General features: G+C 42.2%; 1 protein-coding gene across 3 annotated transcripts in view; it reads left to right on the forward strand.

The window, feature by feature from the left end:
• Window positions 1–7,549: 7,549 nt before the first annotated feature.
• The window catches only part of SNCAIP (synuclein alpha interacting protein), a 90,573-nt gene continuing 79,726 nt past the window's right edge, over window positions 7,550–18,396 (forward strand). For 2 of the 3 annotated variants that reach the window (XM_074856173.1, XM_074856175.1), the window contains exon 1: window positions 7,550–7,734. The gene's annotated coding sequence lies outside the window, so the exon portion shown is untranslated. Of the gene's footprint in view, window positions 7,735–8,251; window positions 8,262–18,396 lie in introns of those variants that run through there. The other variant, XM_074856174.1, reaches the window with a different exon arrangement.

Here is an 18,396-nt window from a genome sequence, read left to right on the forward strand (position 1 = left end):
GTTTTCAAAGTCCTTTAAATGTTTAATGCAATGCTATTTGAGTAACTAACAAAGTTTTCTTTGGCAGAAACCCTATTTAGTATCAGAACAACAAAATGATGACTTCAAATAACAATTACCAAGTTGTGTTACTGCTGGTTCATAATTGCATGTTTGAGTGTTGGGAAAGGGAGAAATTAAATTCCATATCATTGACCATGTCTGATATTCTGGTATTCTGAGTTCAGAGGGAATGAGTTTAGACTTCATTTCAGCTTTTGCTTTGAAAATATGCTTTCTTCCTTAGGGACAACTTTGTTACATGTTGTTTCTTAATTAAGTTTTGGTCTATTTTGCCCACAGTCCTTATCTGCTTGTCAAGGATATTTACAAAGAGTACCACAATCCAATAAGCCCTTATAATTGTGATTCTTTTACAAATGACTGATTGCAGGCACATAGGAGTACATATTACTTAGTAGCAATGGCAGAGTTGTAGAAAAAAGAACATAAATTGTTTCTTCTTTAGTTCACAGTACTTTAAATAGCTATGCGCTAGACATCAGAGATGGCAAACAGATAAATAATTACAACAGTGAAAGAAAACAACAGTGAAATACAACATAGCAGAGCCAAAGGAAAATGCTGTCTGAAATAAGCTTGTTTGTAACTGCTTTTGTACAAGGGAAGGAAAAAAGAGTCTTTCCCTATACAGTCATCAAGCAGTCAGGTTAAGTCAGTTTGAAGATTCACAAAACAATTCACTTTATCCACTACGAATGTATATCGTGTAAAAATCTTTAATTTGAAATGTTAATTATGGTAAATGAAAGCACTATTCCCCTGTGCTTTTCTTTGTTCACAATACTATTTCAGATCTTACACACAGAAGTTCAGGCAGGGAGGTGGATTTAGTAAGCTCTGGTGAACACAGATTTGCTAAATATGAAGTCATGTGAATGGAAATTTTTTTTCTTAATGTGAACGCTAATGTTCAGAAGCATCTTGTCAGCCACTGAGGAGGTGAAAACCCTCACCACCTGATCACAAAAAGAAGAGTACTTTTTCTCTGATGCTACAGGTGAACTGGCTGTTTTCCAGGACAAAGCAGCACCTTTAGTGAACGTGGCCATAGCCTCCTGTCAATTCTCATCCACAAAATGCTTGTACTCAACTTCTATGCAACTGCCATGTTCGTTTGCTATCATCCGTCTCAACATATTGAAACTCTGTTATTATTTTTACCCAAAGTAGTGGGTCGATCTTGACAGGAGTATTCTGAGAGGTTGTATAAGAAGGCATCACAATGAGAATGTTCTGTAACTGTGTGGTGTGGCCACTGTCAACACCCTTTCTTTTGTTAGAAGCAAAACATACCACTGTATACTTTCATTTATTGAGCCAACCTAACAGACGAATCTCTTCTAAGTGATTCACAGAGAACTGAGGGATAAAGAATTGGTGTTTACTTCTGAAAACTGGTTTTTAGGGCTACTTTTAGCTATCACTGTGACAAGTTTCTTTCATATAGATAGATATGCAGATAGATTTGTGTCTGTGTGCATCTGTGTGTCTGCATGTGTTGTCTGAGATCCAACAGGACAAGAAAACAGAAAACAGCCACCTTTCTAACTGCCTAGCAACTCCTTGTCTCATCTCTGCAGCCCCCAAGTTGCCTCCACTAAGAATTATTGCAGAACTCTTCATTTCAGCAGAGAAGTACCAGGCCTCAATATAGGCATTTGGTCAACTCCCGAAGTCTTCCACCCTAAATTTTAAATGAGAAATAGTCCTCCTCTCTCATGTAGAGATTTATTACAAGTAGTCTAGAAGTCTTACTTTGCCTTCCTTTCATGCCTTCATTACAAAGTCAGCTGGTTTCCAGAGTTTTCTCCAGTCTGTTTTTTTCCATATCATTATTTTAGCAATTTTTTAAAGATTGTTTGAAATGCCTTGCTTTGACCTCATTCAGGAGATGGAGCGTTCTGCCAAAAGATTGACAGGAAACATGGATATAAAATTTCTTAGAATAATGTTATTAATGGGGCCATCTTCAAAACAGTTGAATTAGTAGTGATGTATTGGTTATAGCTGTAAAGTTTTCACTAATTCATAGGGTTGCTGTGATTCGAATTCACTTCCAGCTCTCACAATAAGTTTATGATGGTAGAGATTTTGCTTAAGGCTCAAGTGAGACATAATATTTGGTCTTCATCCAATCTAATATGTTGCCCAGTCAGGATTTCCTCTAATGACTCATTCATACCCTTACTGAATTGAAAAGGATATGTGTAAATCGACATTGAACTTACTTAAACTCCAAGACTTTTGACTTTTTGCCTTATCTCTAAATTGGCGCCATGCAACATCTTTATATTCTAATCATATAAAAAAATAACTGTTCCCTTTTTCATTGTTTTTCTTGTCTAATGAGGTCACATCAAAGAAAGCAGGTCACACATAAAGGATGGGACAAAAGCGGAGTGTAATTCTGGACAGCCAACTACACATGTATTCCCAGTATGAAACAGTAGCCGAGTAATCCCACAAGCAAGCTATAATGCTGTAAACTAATGACGGAACCAGTGGGGTTCAGCTACCTTGTGGGATCTGCTTCACTGCATGCTCTCACCTTCTGATGCATGCAAGCTCACTTGCCCCTTGAGAAGAGCACATTCCCTTAGCAAGTGTTCTGTCTTCAGCACAGGAAGGAGAAGGAGCTACACCAGGGCAGTTATGGAGCAGAGGATGTAATCCACTACTTCAAAGTCCATCTCACCTTGTGGCAGCATGTTTATGTGGCCATATCCAAAGGTGGTCTTTGTACACAGAGCAGAGGAATAACAGAAAAAGAAGATGTATTACCATCTGTAATTTGTTTTGAGGACTGCACTTAAAAGCTTTCCAATTTGACAACATTAATTTTCAGAATGTAAATCTGTGATGTCAAATATTCATTAATTCAAAGTTGTAAGCTTGTATTATTATGAAAAACTCAGGGAACTCAAATAAATCCTTTATAATCTATCCAAAAAACTTTTGAGAGGCAGCTTGAAAATATACTGGAAATACATGGATGGTAAGAAAATCTATGAAAATGGAGAGCTTCTTATTTACAGCAGGCAAAGGCAAAACTAAAGCCAGTGTCACAGTTTCAAAATTCAAATGGCCAAATGTGAAGCTGGACCAAGCATACATAATTTAACAGTGAAGATAATTATCTATTACAAACATGTTGTTAGGAGCGTAGTGATCAGGATTGGATCATTTTCTGAAAGATATTATCTCGTTCAACCAGGAATTATGGGGCTTTATGCCAGAAGCTAGAGTAGCTGATTGTGGTAATTGTCCCTGACCTTTTGATCCAGTAATGCCATGTACTAGCTTTCCAAGCGTAGGTATTATGCTCAGTTCTTCTGCACAGTTGTGCTGAATGTGTGAGCAGGATCGTGGATGCCACATTGTGAAGTTATCAGTGTGATTCACCCAACAGAATAAATCAAATCAATAAGCGTTTAATAAAGGCCAGGTTTGAGACTCTTCTCCCCTCAGTAAATCGCCTCTTGAGACTGCAGAACATAACTTCCTGTACAATCCCAGAAACAAAGCTGTATGCACGGAAAGATGTTTTTGAACTAATTATGCAAGTTTTCATAATCCTGTCTCTTCTTATGGATGAGGATCCAGTCTGCATTCTTTTCAAGGCAACCTCTTGCTTTCTGACGTTTATTGGCAGCAGATTCCCCCATTGTGGGCTAACGAATCAGGTTCAGACATTACAAACACTGAAAACAATATAAAAACACAGCAGAAAAACAATTCATTTTTACTGCAGTTCCAGTCTCATGATTCCTTCAGATGTAGCAATTTTGTAAATCTAAGATGGTAGACTTATTCATCAGCATGTGTGGTACTGTTTGTCACAAAGGAAAACAGTAAATCAGTACTTCTAACAGCCTATGCAATGTTGTCATCGTTCTCTCAGTCTAACAAAATTATGCTATATTTTTACTATATTTGCTATATTTTTACATGCTTTTCAGAATTAAAATATTTTTCCAAATTGAGTAAAATATTTGATATATTGTTGGGCAAACTAAAGGTGGCATAAACTAAGAACGATGGTTTTTGAAAGTTAGATGCAAGGTTGACTTGATCTGTGTTCCATTTATCTCCACTCAGAATCTGAAGGTGAAACAATGCACCGGGTTTGGGCTCACTCTTGAAATAAGAACATAAATTCTGTCATGCTCTAAAATCGTAGTTATTCCTACTGGTCCTCAAAGCTGAATGGGATTTTTTTTTTTTTTTTTTTAAAGAGAACATCTAAGTGCCCTGATGACTACTTTGAATGACTGTGACTCACCATGAATTATCATATGACTAAGTTAAAGCTTGCTCTTTGTTATTTCAGGAGATACACATTCTCTGTAATTGCTAGGTTTTGCATAATATGATACTGTTGGTGATGTTCTCGGCTGCCTTTATATACGAAGTACTTTTAAAACCCTACGGTGTTATCAACTGTTTAAGTTACCTGTACAGCAAAACACTGATTCCCAACCTTGATGCTCTGAAAAAAAGTGGCAACATACTGCACCTTACTGCATTCATCTCTTCCGGGCTCCTACTGCCTCTTTTCTGTTCCCGCCCACCTTTTCCATTCCAGGACTGCTGCACACTTCGAGGAACAGGTATAGAGGCACCAGAGTTGGTCCTGCACAGGAACAGAAAAGCTCCTGCGGGACAGATCTCCATGGGCTTTGTGCCTTAACTAAGATGTGGTCATGTCTTCATAAGCAGTATCATCAAGCACCACAGTTTTAAACCTGTCTCAGGGTCATCTCTTAGAGGAGTTTCAAAAGTAATGGAGGGTTTTCTCTCGTATTCATTAACATCAATGGATGTGATCACTGATGGATGCTGTGATTGCTGCTGACTGCCATGGGCCCTTGATGGGGGCCACAGAATTCAGCTTTGCAACTGCTGCTAGCCCACAGAAGATATGTCTTTTCTCATCTGCATCCAACCATACACTGTGCCATTCTGGTGCAAATACCAGCCAGCCTCAGCTTCATCAAGTAGGAACACTAAGGTTCAACAAAACATTAAATGATCCTGGAGAAATGTACTAGGAAAACAATGTGCAAACACATTTTTGAACCACTTTATTGGGAATAGGATTACCAATGAGAAGTTGTTTCTATTTCAGCAGAATTTTGTATCTGTGCACACAGCAAGAAGAGAGCTAGTGTTCTGTGATTTTATTTTAGAAAAAAGAAAAAAATAGTTCCATGTAACTGTCAGTAAAAATTCATCCTGAAATTCTTACAAGACCTGAAGTTGTATATTAGAATTTAGTTTTTGTACAGCCATATAGCCTAATCATCACTTCTTATTCAAACAGTATTTTCAGCAGTGGATTCAGAAGTAGATATATAAACAGGGTTATCAGCTCTAATTGAGATACTATCATATATAACACATACAAAGACACTTGGCAAGCTTTTATCTTACAAGCTGTATTTGCATATGGATGGTATTTATAGCCTCTAAATTAAAATAAGATTTGTTTTGTTTTTTCATCAACGTTGCTCATCAAGCAGGCCATACTCCTATCTGACATTGTGTTCTGGAGCTGACCTGCATTCCTTTCAAACCATTTAATCACACACAGCTGACCAACATTCCTGTACAAAACCACCTAATCAAATGCATTACAAATACCCCAAATGGTTACTTAATTTCCATATATGTACAAGTGTGAAATGTGCAGTGTCCAAATACGCCCTTTCATAAAAGCAAATGACATAAAAGCAAAAGACGTTTCCAAAGTAAACCTTCCCCCCCCCTCCCCCCAATCAGCACAAACATTTTTAAGGTGGTTAAGACAGTATTTCCCCACGTAGCTGGCCTTGCACATGAAGATCAGAATTCACAGTAATTCATATTTAAGCTTGTTTTCAACACACCTTAAAAATACAATTTAAGAAGAAAGAAATATAACAGCTTTCCACTTTTGGGCAAGTATGTTAAATGAACTGCAAAATATTTGCAAATGCATGACACTGCAGCACCTAGCTAGCCATGCCATGGACGACTGTATTTCCTTTCATCTCCAGGTTGCTGGGTTCAGATGAAAAGCTTCTCAAGGTTGTTACCCTCTGGTGATTGTGTCTCAGGATTAAGCAGAATGAGATTTTTTTTTCCATGTCACTTTGATTAGCACTTTCAGTAGAAATCCCTGTAGGAAGGACAGAGACCCACTGAGCTGGAGACTGAACTGTTTTCCCCATTTCCAGAGATACTTGTCCAGCGCAGAGCTGCTACGTGCTGACTGATGTGGGCATACTTGCGGTACTGCTGAGTGTGCTCTATGTGTTCTGCTGGCAGTAGTTTTCCAAAATGCCAAACTAGCATAAATTCACTTTAATTTCCTACATGCATCTTTTGGGGTTTTGCACCATTTACTCATCAGAGAAAATGAAATGTAAGAAGCTCTGTGTTTGAAATGTAAAAATACGCAAAAGCAGGGGCAGATGGAAAGGTATGTAGAGGGATACATAGAGAGGATGAAAATTTGCCTACAAACAGCAAGGGGAAAAAAAAATCCCTGTTAATGCTGTGAAAGCATGGCACAGAACAGGCTAAATCACAAAGAAGAAAACCAGCCAAATGTTCCCTTTCCTGCTCTTCCGTTGCTATCAGGTGTCCCGGTGGCAGAGTGTTACACGGGCCCAGCTGTGAGAAGGACTGACCCTTTTCTCTGCGCAGCCCCCGCAGTGGCCGGTGGCGGTGGCAGGATTACGGAGCACTGGGGGCGGCTGGGTGCAAGCGCACCCTTCCCAGCTCCGCTGACCCTCAGCACTGGGAAACGAGAATTTTCGCCAAGGCAGGTGAGACCCACTCAATGGAAAGGTCTTTGAGGGTAACACCGGCTCCACCCGCGTGAACAACAGGGAAGCAGCGACGCTTTCCAGGTTTTACAAGAGACCAGAAAAAAAACAAAAACAAAAAAACCCAAACCCCCAAACCCCAACCCACCAAGTTTTTATTTTAAACAGATGTGAGCGGACTGAAGTCGCTATTTTCAGGTATTTTTAGTGCAGCACAGTGCCACGCGCTCAGCATTTGACACGACGGCGCAGCGTTTCCAGACGCCGAGGGCATTCATTGCCTTACACGTGCGTAAGACCCCGGCGGGTGCTGCCAGCAAGCCGCGGGGCGGGAGGAGGCGGCCGCTCGCCCGGGGCTCCCGGCGGGGCAGCGTTGCCTCCGCTCCGCGGCGCGGTGCCCCGGCTACGCCGCCGCCGCCCCCGCCCCCGCCGCTCGCAGAGCCTCGGCGGGGGCCTCTCCCCCCGCCCTCCCCACGCCGCCGGTCACGTGGCAGCGCCCCCCGCGCCCCGAGACCGCGGTGCGCGGCGGCATTGTGACGCAGCAGGCCTCCGCCGCGGCGGCGGGAGGAGGCGCGGCGCGGCGTGGCGGGCGAGTGCCGCCCCCGGGAGCGCGCCGCCGGGGGAGACGGGCGTGCGGCGGGGCCGCCCCCCTCCCTCCTCCCGGCCGCTGGCCGGTGGAAGGGCAGGGGCGGAGGGCGGGGCGGAGGGAGCCGGGCCACCGCCGGAGCCCTGCCTGCACCGGCGGGGAGTGGCGGGGGGCGGCAGCCGAGAGGCGGCACCTGGGTCCTTCCCCCGTCTCCATCACCCTGCGACTGCCGCGAAACGGCCGCGGACGAGCGGAGCGGAGCGGAGCGGAGGGGTGAGGCGAGGGGAGCGGGGCGGGCGGGGGGCTTTGTTGCCGCCGACAACGCTGTCCCCCCGGGGCGGCGGGAGGGGGGCACGGAGCCGGGCCCGGGGTCCCCCGCGGGGCTTGCGGGAGGTGCGGGTAGCGCTGGAGGCGCCCGGCGCGGCTGCGGGCTGCCCCCCCCGCCCCCCCCCCACGCCGGGCCGTCCCTGGGGGGCGCGGAGAGGGGGTGTCCGGGCGGCGGGTGAGGCGGCTGGGGGGTGGGGGCGAGCCCCGGTCCCCGCCAGCCCGCCCCGGGGAAGTGCTTTCCGCATGAAATCAAGGCTGAACGCGGGGGTTTTTATTGGGGCTGAGCACATACGTGATGTCAGCTCTGCGAAGTGCGGCTGCAACACCCCTTGTAGCGCAGCGAAACCCGCCGACACCCGAAGCCGACGCAAATCTGCTTCAGCTCTCCTCGGAGCCAGGCATCGCTAGCGGGGACGCAGCCTTCCACACCCTCTTGACCCACCGGGGCATGCCGAAATCTGGAGGAAAATCAAGTAGGAGATGCATGTTTGTAACAGTGGGGAAGCAAATGCAAAGTTGTCCAGTAGAAAAACTGCGCCTTGGTCAGTCCAAGATCGTGTTTTTGCAGCACCAGGGAGGGATCAAACCTTTTTCATACCCATATCAGTGAGCGTTTTTATGAGAGCAAATGCAGTTTATATGAAGAAGAGCTTGAGGATCAGGTCCTGATGGTACTGGATACAAACCAACCCATAAATAGTCTCAGTCCTCACTGTCAGTGTTATCACCTCATGGCACTTTCAATGGTTGGCTTAAAGCCACAGCTCTTAGAGAAATATTAATCAGCCGCAACTGCTTCTCAAAAAGCCCCCTCCCCCCAAAACTCACCAAAAAACCTCGTAGTGCCTATGGTTCCATAGAAAATCTTGGAAGCGTAGCCTTGTTCTACACCTCAGCGATCCAACCACAAAAAGTAACCAAAAAAGTTTTAAAAAAACTATTCTGAAGCAAATTGCTTGGTTGTTGGACCCGTTTAAGGTATTTAAACATTAGCTGAAGAAAGGGATACAATCATAGCATAGAAAAATCAAAATTGCAAATAGCTCTGATCCTGCTGCCAGGAATTATGTTGAATGATGTGCACATATTAAGCCTTGCACAGCGTGTTGTAGTGGACTTTCTTAGGGTCCTGCCCTTACTGAATTTAGTAGGTGTATGTACTTCATGTACTCCCGACAAGCCATAAATAATATCACCTCTTCCCTTACTACCACCCATAAACATGAGCTTTCTGACCCAAACATCCACTGCAACTAGCTGATGGGCTGCCCAGTGAACATCATAGGGCACTTCTCTCTTCATACTGCTAAGCCTACGAGTATGTCTGGAGCCATATTTTGAAGATTTTGCACCTAAGCTGGAAACCTGGTTTTGAGAGCAGGCTTGAGGGGTTGCTCAAGAGAGAGATCAAACACAGGAAGAAGGGGTTTGCATCTCAATAAAACAATTCAGATTTGACCTGCCCAGCTGTCAAGAAGAAACTTGCCTCAGCACTATAGTTATAGTTCCAAAACTGTATAGTAGCTTTTCCTCTGGGTATTCCTTCAGTTAACACAGAGGCATAATGCCCATGGCTGGTGTGAAAAGGGTTCCTTTGTAAGGTGTGGTATATTTCATTTCTGCATGTTTTTGTGTGTCAAAGACGGACTTAAGCAAAGTGACTGTTCCACTTCACCCAGTAACTAACAGTATCTTAAACCAGCAGTTCAGTTACATTTCAGATCTTTGTGATTTCTGGTCTGTGTCGAACTCAGTGTGCTGAAGAAAGCAAATGTGGCTTGTAGCTTGTTTAAAAAGTGGGTAAAATACAATCATATCAGAGGAAGGGGCCAGTGAAGTGTTATCTGCAAAGCCAAGGAGCCTGTAAGAGACCAGCCTTTAAAAAAAACTCCTTGTTTGAGTGAGTAGTCCAGTGTGAGCTACTCAAAATAACAGACAAGGAGGTGGGCAGTCTTTCAGGTAAGGAATTCCTGTAGAAGATAGTCAATGATATTGGATAGAAAGTGCTTCTCTTCTTAATGTTTCTTTTTTTCTAATGACAACGACGTGGTAAGCAAGTATGACGTGATTTCTTCGGGACCAGTTTCTGAGTTTACAAAGAGCTGCATGTAAGAGGTAGACGGTTTGGACAAGGTGACTGACTGGTACCTTTGGAGATGCAGTCCCTCCCCTGGCTACTGTGAATAAGTGATAGGTCACTTTGCATTTATTTTTTTCATGATTAGAAAACCATAATCCCAAATACCTACATATTTTGTAACATTTTTTAACAAGGCATCAGCAGAGCTTCAAGAAACTAGGAAGTGCCTCTTACTGTCCCTCTGCTTCTCATTTGTCCGGTCTTGCTGGGAGCCGAAACCTGTCCCCATGCGAACTCCAAAGGGGAAAGAAGTCTTCTTCTGAGGTGGAATACCACCTGCACTGATGCAGCTCTTCTTCTCACACAGTCCTCTTCCAGGACATCTCAGGCCCCTGTTGTCTCTACACCAACAGCAGCTCTGTCTTGCTTGGACACTTGCCTAATTAGAACCAGGAAGGGGAAGGTGTGGCAGCCTTGCTGTGGGGCTTTAGCTTCTGTCCTCTGAAATGGAGATATGCATGTAGTGCTGCTTCCACGCTGTGTTGAGATGCCAGCAAGAAAGGGGAGCACACAGCCAGATGCAGCCCAATGTAGGGGACTTGACCGTCATTGACAGCAGCACAAAATCACGTTGGCAATAGTGCAGGGATGCTGGTACTCACAGTTGTGGCATTGTTTGGTGTCATGTATGCATGGAGTGGTGATGCTGCACCTCACAAGCACAAAGACCAGTAGTTCCAGCAGCCTTTGTGGGATGCAGCATGTTACCTCCACTCACATGGTTTTTAAACATTACAGCTGACTAGATAGGATGTGCAGCAAAACTTTATTTCGAGCCCTGTCTGTCTCAGATTACCTTCGTGAAGCTCCAGAAGCAACCCATGAATCGCAAGCATGGTTATGGGAGCAAGAAAGGGAAGAAAAGGGAACAATTACCATTTTTATTCCAGTTTTATTGCATCTATTTCAGGTTACAGTTGAAGGTAAAATGCCAGAAGGTGAATATTCTCATCCTTTATGCAGCCATGTTAATCAATACTAAGTAAAATAAAGAAAAATTCCTGTTTTTCAGGTGAAAGTCTTTGTAAGGAGCCCGTTTGCCAATGCTTTACTGTGTATTGCTTAGAAAATACAGTGATTTTGTACGGTTGAAATGTATATGTTCATTGTCAAGATGAAAAATATGTTAAAAAATGTTGAGAAGTGTTGGATTTTGGAAGGGCAAGTAGTTGTTCTTTTCAACTGTTGTCAGAATAAGACCGTAACTAAACTAAAGGAAATAATGGTTAGAGAACTGGCAAGAGGACTTGGAGGAGTGTTGTGTCTGTGCTCTCTCTTTTTCTGGAAGATCTGTCTGTTTCTCAAAGGAGGCAGAGAAGAGAGGCTTACATGGAGCAGGTGCATAGAAAACACAAGGGTTTTTCCCTTTAAATGCAAATGTGGTTGTAGGATGGATTTATATGCACAGCGGAACCATTGGAAACAAGAAGATAAAACATGCGTCAGATACCTTATTGATTTAAGGTCCTAAGAGAGTTTTTAACCAAGGGGAAAAAAGTAACTGATTAATTATTGTGGTAGAAATACCACCTGATGTTTACCTGTCTAAGGTGGAACTGTAATTTCATCTTTTAAGATAAAGCTCTAAGTGATTCAGAGGTCTGAAGATCTTGGAGGTATCAAAGAGAAGTACAATTCAGCTATCATAGTTTGACAGTTATGCATATCATTCATTAGGTATATTTTCTTGTGTGTTAAGGAGCATTTACAAAAGCTTATTTTGAATATGAATGTGGTTGATTTGCACTTTATAAGGAGTTATTGAGTAACCCTTGAAAATGTATTTTTCTGCTTAAAACACAGCATTAGGTTTGCAAGGTTTGCTGTAAGCATTTCTTTTTCTGTTTCCTGCCCAGTTCTTGTTTGTAGTCAGACTACTGGCATTATTTTTCTTTGTTTATACTGGAGAAAAAGGCATTGTTTCACTTTTAAACTCAACACAGTGTATTACCATGACCCCTCCTTGTATATAAATCCTCCTTCCCTCCCCCCCACCCCCCATCTGCTTTATTGTTGCTGTATCAATCTAGGACTTATCATTTAAAATTAAATTCTAATCAGGAACTTAACATTCCCTTCAGACCCCCCCATTTTAGCAAACTTGTTTACATCTGTGAGTAAAAATAAGGCTGTGCTGCACAGCTTTCTCACACATGCATGACAGGGGTATGCACGGGAATATGATTTGAAGCTATACTGTTCCACTGGTTATTCATTCATGTAGTTCTTTTACAGGATCTAGTCATACTGACTGTCATTTTTCTTAAGAAATAGGAAATACTTTTAAATGTCCAGACTAACAACATATAACTGCTGGCATGTTTATACATGCATGTACATATCTCATGTTCTCTTTTACTAAAATACAACTGTAAATACTCTGCATTTTGAATGCTGTGCTGTCAGTTCCAGTTGAATCTCCGTAATAAATTTATGAAGAGCCCAAAATTGCTTTTGCATTGGCTCAAGATTTTAAATATTAAAGTTGTCAGCATGATGAGAGATTTATTTAAATGTTTGTAAATGCTGTGTCCAAGATGTTTTTAAAAGCAAAACCCAAGCAAACAAAATACAGCAAAATAAAATGGAAATATGCACCGAATGCACACCAAAGCAGAAGACTGCTAGTAAGGTCAATAAGCTACATGTCACATTTCCTGACCCGCACTTCTATTGTGCTCAGTCTAAGTATACTCATTTTTCCTCTTGTGCATTCAGAGTCTTAAGGTACGTATCCTAATTATGTTAAATATTTGGATATTATCATTTTGCAAGGTCATATGTTGAGCACTGGATAAAACACAATATTTGTGCTTGTTGCTAGAACATGGGAAAAAACTTACCTTGAGTTACCGAATAGAATCACCAGGAAAATGAGTTATACTTACATCATCAATTATTTGGTTTTCATTGACCTAAACCAGATTTTAAATTAGAGGTAAAGGAATTTATGGTGACTAAATGTAAGCAACTTTGAATAAATACTGTAATCTTGAACTCCGTCAATGCTTTTTACTTCATATCTGCAGAATTGTAGTTACCTGGGCCCCTTGACTAAGATTGTTCATGTTTAAGTTAGTGGTCATCCTTGCGGTAGATGTGAATGAAGTGAGACAATGAACCCATGCAACAAGCAACAGGTTAGAAAAAGGAGGATTCAGCTTTTCACTCTCCTTTTGAATATGATACATTCTACATCTTGATGCAATATTTGCTTAAAGCAATTTGATAGCATAATTTTCGGGAGGCTGAGTTTATTTGTATTCTTCTGTATACATCTTTGTATTAGTTATTTGCATATGGCATTTTAAGTTTTCCATAGGAAAAGGAAAACTACCTTTTAAAATGTAATTATGATAAGAGTAGTTGCTATGATTGAACAGGCTAGATCTTGGAAAAAATGCTGTAAAAACAATTCATTGCAAGTTAAGAGAACCAAATTTGTTATATACTGTTACAGAGCACATGGTGCAGTTCCAAAAATTAATGGATAGAGGTTTTGCATTTAGTTAAATATGTTTCCGTTAATGTTTGTTTGTGTCAGTGTACATGTAGCTTTTATAAATGCTAATGATGCTGCTTTTGGTGATAAGTTGACTCTTAATTCTAGATTCAGGAAATCTCTGTTTACAAACAGCTCAATACAACATTTCTTGGAACAGAGTTTCGGGAGCACCAATATCTGAGAGATTAATATAAAATCATTACTTATTGTTCAGCATTATGGATCTGCTACTGGTGACACAAATATGACCCAATTTAGCAATTATCTCAGCTGCTTGCTAGTGCTTTCAAAACCATAGATAGTGTCAGTCTAATGGGTAGGTTTTTCACACCATAACTGGCAACTTTAGCTGTTGTTCTCTAAGACTGATCAGAGAGCAATTAAACTCTCACCCACCTCCTTACAGTTGTTCGTGAGGGTCATAGATGAAGCACATTAGCAAACAGTGTAACGGAAACTGTATTTCTGCTCTTTGCTGTGATGTCCCCTATGGGGAGGAGTTAACCATTGCCTCTCTGCACTGCCTAGGAGAGCACTTCATGAATCGGGTCTGAGATGAAATGCCTGGAACAGCACTGCCTGATGTCTGGAGGTTTAGCTCTGATGAAGTGCTGAGGTGCCCAGGTCTGGACAGCTAAGTGGAGCATGACTGTGCACGTGCTCAGGGTTTCCCACAGAGAGAGTAAGCAGCATTGGATTTCTATCCCTGCTTCCCAAACTTTCAGTATTTCAATAGCTCGCTTCTGCCTATGGTAAACTGGCCCGTATGTAATCCCTGCTGCTGTGATCTGATTCCTACCAGAACTTTAATTGTCTGAGTCAACACTAGCTTGTGTGTCTTTATACTCTCCTCATAAGGCAGCTAAGCGTGCTGAAGAACTGCATTCCTTCTTAACTTGTCTTCTGGTTGTGATTTAGCAAAATGCACACAAAATCTCCCTGGAGTGAATCATTCATTACGCAGACAGTTTAAGAACATGCGTAAATCCCTTTGGTCACTTGTTGGACAAATGGTAGTAAGCTATCCTTGAGAGGATGTAGTGTCTGTAGTAGTTTGTAACTAACAGAGTATGTAGTGTTTCAGCTGTACAGCAAACCACTGTTAAAGAGAGGGAGGTCCTGAATTTGAAGGACTTTATTAGCTCCAGGGTTTCTGCATCACAGTAAGTTCTGCCCCTGGTAGCAGCAGCAGTGGATGAAGGCGTTGTTGGTATCTTGATGTTCTGCTGAAATAACTGTCCTTGAAACAGTAGATAACTAATGCACATGCTTGGGTTAGGGCTTCAGCATTCAGTGTTAGTACTTATGAAGAGGAACAAGTGCCATTCACATGTAACATGGTTGCCTCCAGCTCCCTGTAGAGTGTAACAGTGTCTCTGCATTAGATGGTAAAGCTGGGTGAGTCGCTCTACCTGAAGGATCAGGTTAATCTGGCCTGACTGTGTGAATCCACACAGGAAAGGCCAACCAGCACAGGTTACGGTGTCCTCCAGGAGTGCAATGGAAGCAGGTTGTGTAGGGGGAGGAATTATCCCATCTAATACAATTTAGCAAAATGGACGCTCTCTCCAGCATGTGTTCCTCGTCAGGTCCCATCTGCTTTACAGTATGTTCCCAGGCTTTACTCTCTGCAAATGCAGTTTTTAGATGAACATATCTACAGTAGCGCTATTTCTGGATGTGTCTACACTGCAGCTGAGTACTGTGATTGCAGAACATGCCAACAGATCTGTACTAGCTATGGTCTATATATGATGTGAAGACATGCCAGCCTAGACTTAAGATAGGGCTGTCCAAGCCTTCTGGACAGATTGTTAAGCCATGCTGAAGCCTGCTTTCATCTGTGTTTGCTGCTATTTTTAACTGTGCTATCTAGATTAGCACTACCATGGATACTCCTACACATGCTGACATAAATTCATGACTGCATGCCCACTGCACCCCTACAGTGTTGTTGGTGGATGCTCTGCATCTGGGCGTACGTCCCTTATCCTGAGACAGTCTAGTTTCTTTTCCACTGAGTTTAGTTGGTTATTTCACTATTTAATTCCCCTCTGTAAGGAATTATAGAAAGGGCAACAGAATGTAGGAGAGACTTCTGGCAATTTGCCACTACAAAAATTCATGTTATAGTCTCTATTCCAAGTTTAAGTTCAGCCTTAAAGAACCTCCAGATCCAGGCCACACATTTTTGCAAGTGTTAAAATCCAGATGAAAGACCACGTTGATGAAACAATATTAGAAAGTTAGCATTTTAAAATGTTCTTTATGAAATCATTGAATCTAGAGCACAATTATGTAAAAAAAAAATGTGGAATTATATGGAAAATATCAGCAATGACGGTAAGGTGGTTATCATGTATAAAACGCAGTCCAACTTTATTAAAAGGATTTGAATGTATTTTTAAGAGAAGTAATGTGTATGTATGTTTTTTGAATGTTTCAAGGAAGAGCCCTGCACTACTAAGAGTTTCATGTTGGTTTTGTCTGGTTTTTGTTTTTTGTTTTTTAATGGATGTCATAAAGGTTATTTCTGTTCTGTCGGTCAGATTAATTGTTAAGTTATTCCACAGGCTTGTAAATGAAATGTGCTTCTAATTAAGGTACTATGTTGTAAGAGTAAAGTTTGACAACAACAAGTATACTTGCACATCAGATTTTCATATTTTTTATTCAAAAATAGACTTTCCCTTCCTCATTAAAAAACAACCAATCAACAAAAATTGCAGAAAACAGCAAAACTTATCTTTATCTAAGGATGTAGTCTGAAAAGATCTGTCAAGTATCCCAATTCTTTTACTATGCAATTTTCATGCTATATAACAAAGACGGGGAGAAAACATGGCCTGAAAATTGAATTTAGGACATAAAAAGATAAATTCATGCAATTTTTTTCATGCCCCAAAAATATTTCACATAAAAGGGAGTACTGTCAAACAAAGAGGAATACAAAATAAACTCTAACAAGGCGTATGTTTTTGTGACATGAGACACGCTGTGGAGGAGTAAGGTGAAGTTGAGCTTTTCAGCCTGGTGCAATGTTGCAGCTTACTTATCTGCCAAGAAAATATCTTGTTTCTAGATAAATGATTGAACTGAAATAAATGAAATATTCCCTCAACTTTCCTTAAACAGTTCTTTTAAAAAAAAAGTGTTTCTTATGAGCGTCGTTGCCACCTTTCTGAGGAAAAAGAACAGCCTTGGCTCACCAAGTGGAGCACAAGAACGCAAGCACATACCAGCGAAGCCTGGTTCTAGCACCATGTGGTCTTGAGTAAATTATCTAACTCTTTTCACTTATCCACATGAAAAATGAGAATAAAATATTTTAGGGAACTGCAATAGCAGAATTGTCAATAGCAACATCTTTTTGTAATATGGAGATCTAACAGTGCTTAAGATTTTTCATTATGAAAAAGATTCATCCTTTTCCTGAACAGCTCCACCACCTTCACAGTTTGAAGGTGCTAGAGGCTGAGTGTATCTCCTGTGGTGTACCTAGTCTTCCTCAGTCCCCTCAGTGGTCCTACATAATGCTAGGGGAGCCCTCCCACAGGACTGTGCTCTACACAGATAGCTGGTCGTGTGCTGGAAACGGAGTACTTGACGTCTTATTTTGGTTGAAGCTCCTTGAAAAACAAAGCCATCGTTGGAAATTACATCAATAGTTAAAAGATTTGTCATGGTTACAAAGTCAGGTGATTTAAATTAAAAAATGGGAGAGCCACTTCATGCTGTCCTCACTCTTCCCTTTTTGGCAGGTTTCATGATGGTCAGGGATACTTAGCAGATATCCTTGGCTTATTTGCTAATGGAGCTGGGAGGCCCATAGGTAACTGGTTAAAGAAATGTCCTGTGTAACCAGGTCCCGGAAAAGCTGGAAGTACTGAATGCCTTCTTTGCCTCAGTCTTTACTAACAACGCTGACCTTAGAGGGGGGAAGGTTGGAGCAAGGAAGATGTACCCTTGGTGGAAGAGGATCAGGACAGGGAATACTTCAGCAAACTGAACATACATAAATCCATGGGCCCTGATGGGATACACCCATGAGTGCTGAGGGAGCTGGCAGATGTCACTGTGAGGCCACTCTCAACTTTCTTTTATCAATCTGGGTGGTGACTGGGAGAATTACCTGAAGACTGGAGGAAATCAAATGTCACCCCCATCTTCAAGAAGGGCAAGAAGGACCCAGGGAACTACAGGCCAGTCAGCTTCACCTCAATTCCTGGGAAGATGCTGGAGCAGCTAAACCTGGAAACTATTTCCAGGCACATGAAGGAAAAGAAAATCATCAGTAGTAGTCAGCATGGAGGGGAGATCATGCTTTACCAAATTGATAAACTTCTGTGATGAAATGTCTAGCCTAATAGATGGTGGGGAGAGCAGTGGATGGTGTCTACCTAGGTGCTCACGTAAGATGCTCATAAGAAGCTGTTTATGTATGGGCTGGATCAGCAGACAGTGAGGTGGATTGAAAATTGGCTGTATGGCCAGCTCCAGAGGGTTGTGACCAGTGGAACAAAGTCTACTTGGAGACCACTGACTAGCAGCGTACCCCAGGGGTCAAATCTGGGTCCAGTCCTGTTTAACATCATCATTAATCTGGATGATGGGGCAGAATGCACCCTCAGCAAGTTTGCAGGTGACACAAAACTGGGAGGAGCAGCTGATATGACAGAGGGTCATGCTGCCAACCAGAGGGACCTCAGCAGGCTGGAGAAGTGGGCTAGGAGTAACCTCAAGTTAGTGCACTGAAGTGCAGAGCCCTGCACCTGGGGAGGGACAACCCTACACACCAGTATATGCTGGGCGTCACCCAGCTGGAAAGAGACTTGGCAGAAAAGGATGCAGAGTTCTGAAGGACACCAGGTTGAATGTGAAGTGGCAATGTGCCCTTTTGGCAAAGATGGTAAATGGTATCCTGAACGGCATTGGACAGAGTATGTCCAGCATAATCTCAAGG

Source organism: Strix uralensis, chromosome Z, assembly GCF_047716275.1.
Source record: "Strix uralensis isolate ZFMK-TIS-50842 chromosome Z, bStrUra1, whole genome shotgun sequence".
Classification (NCBI taxonomy): Eukaryota; Metazoa; Chordata; class Aves; order Strigiformes; family Strigidae; genus Strix; species Strix uralensis.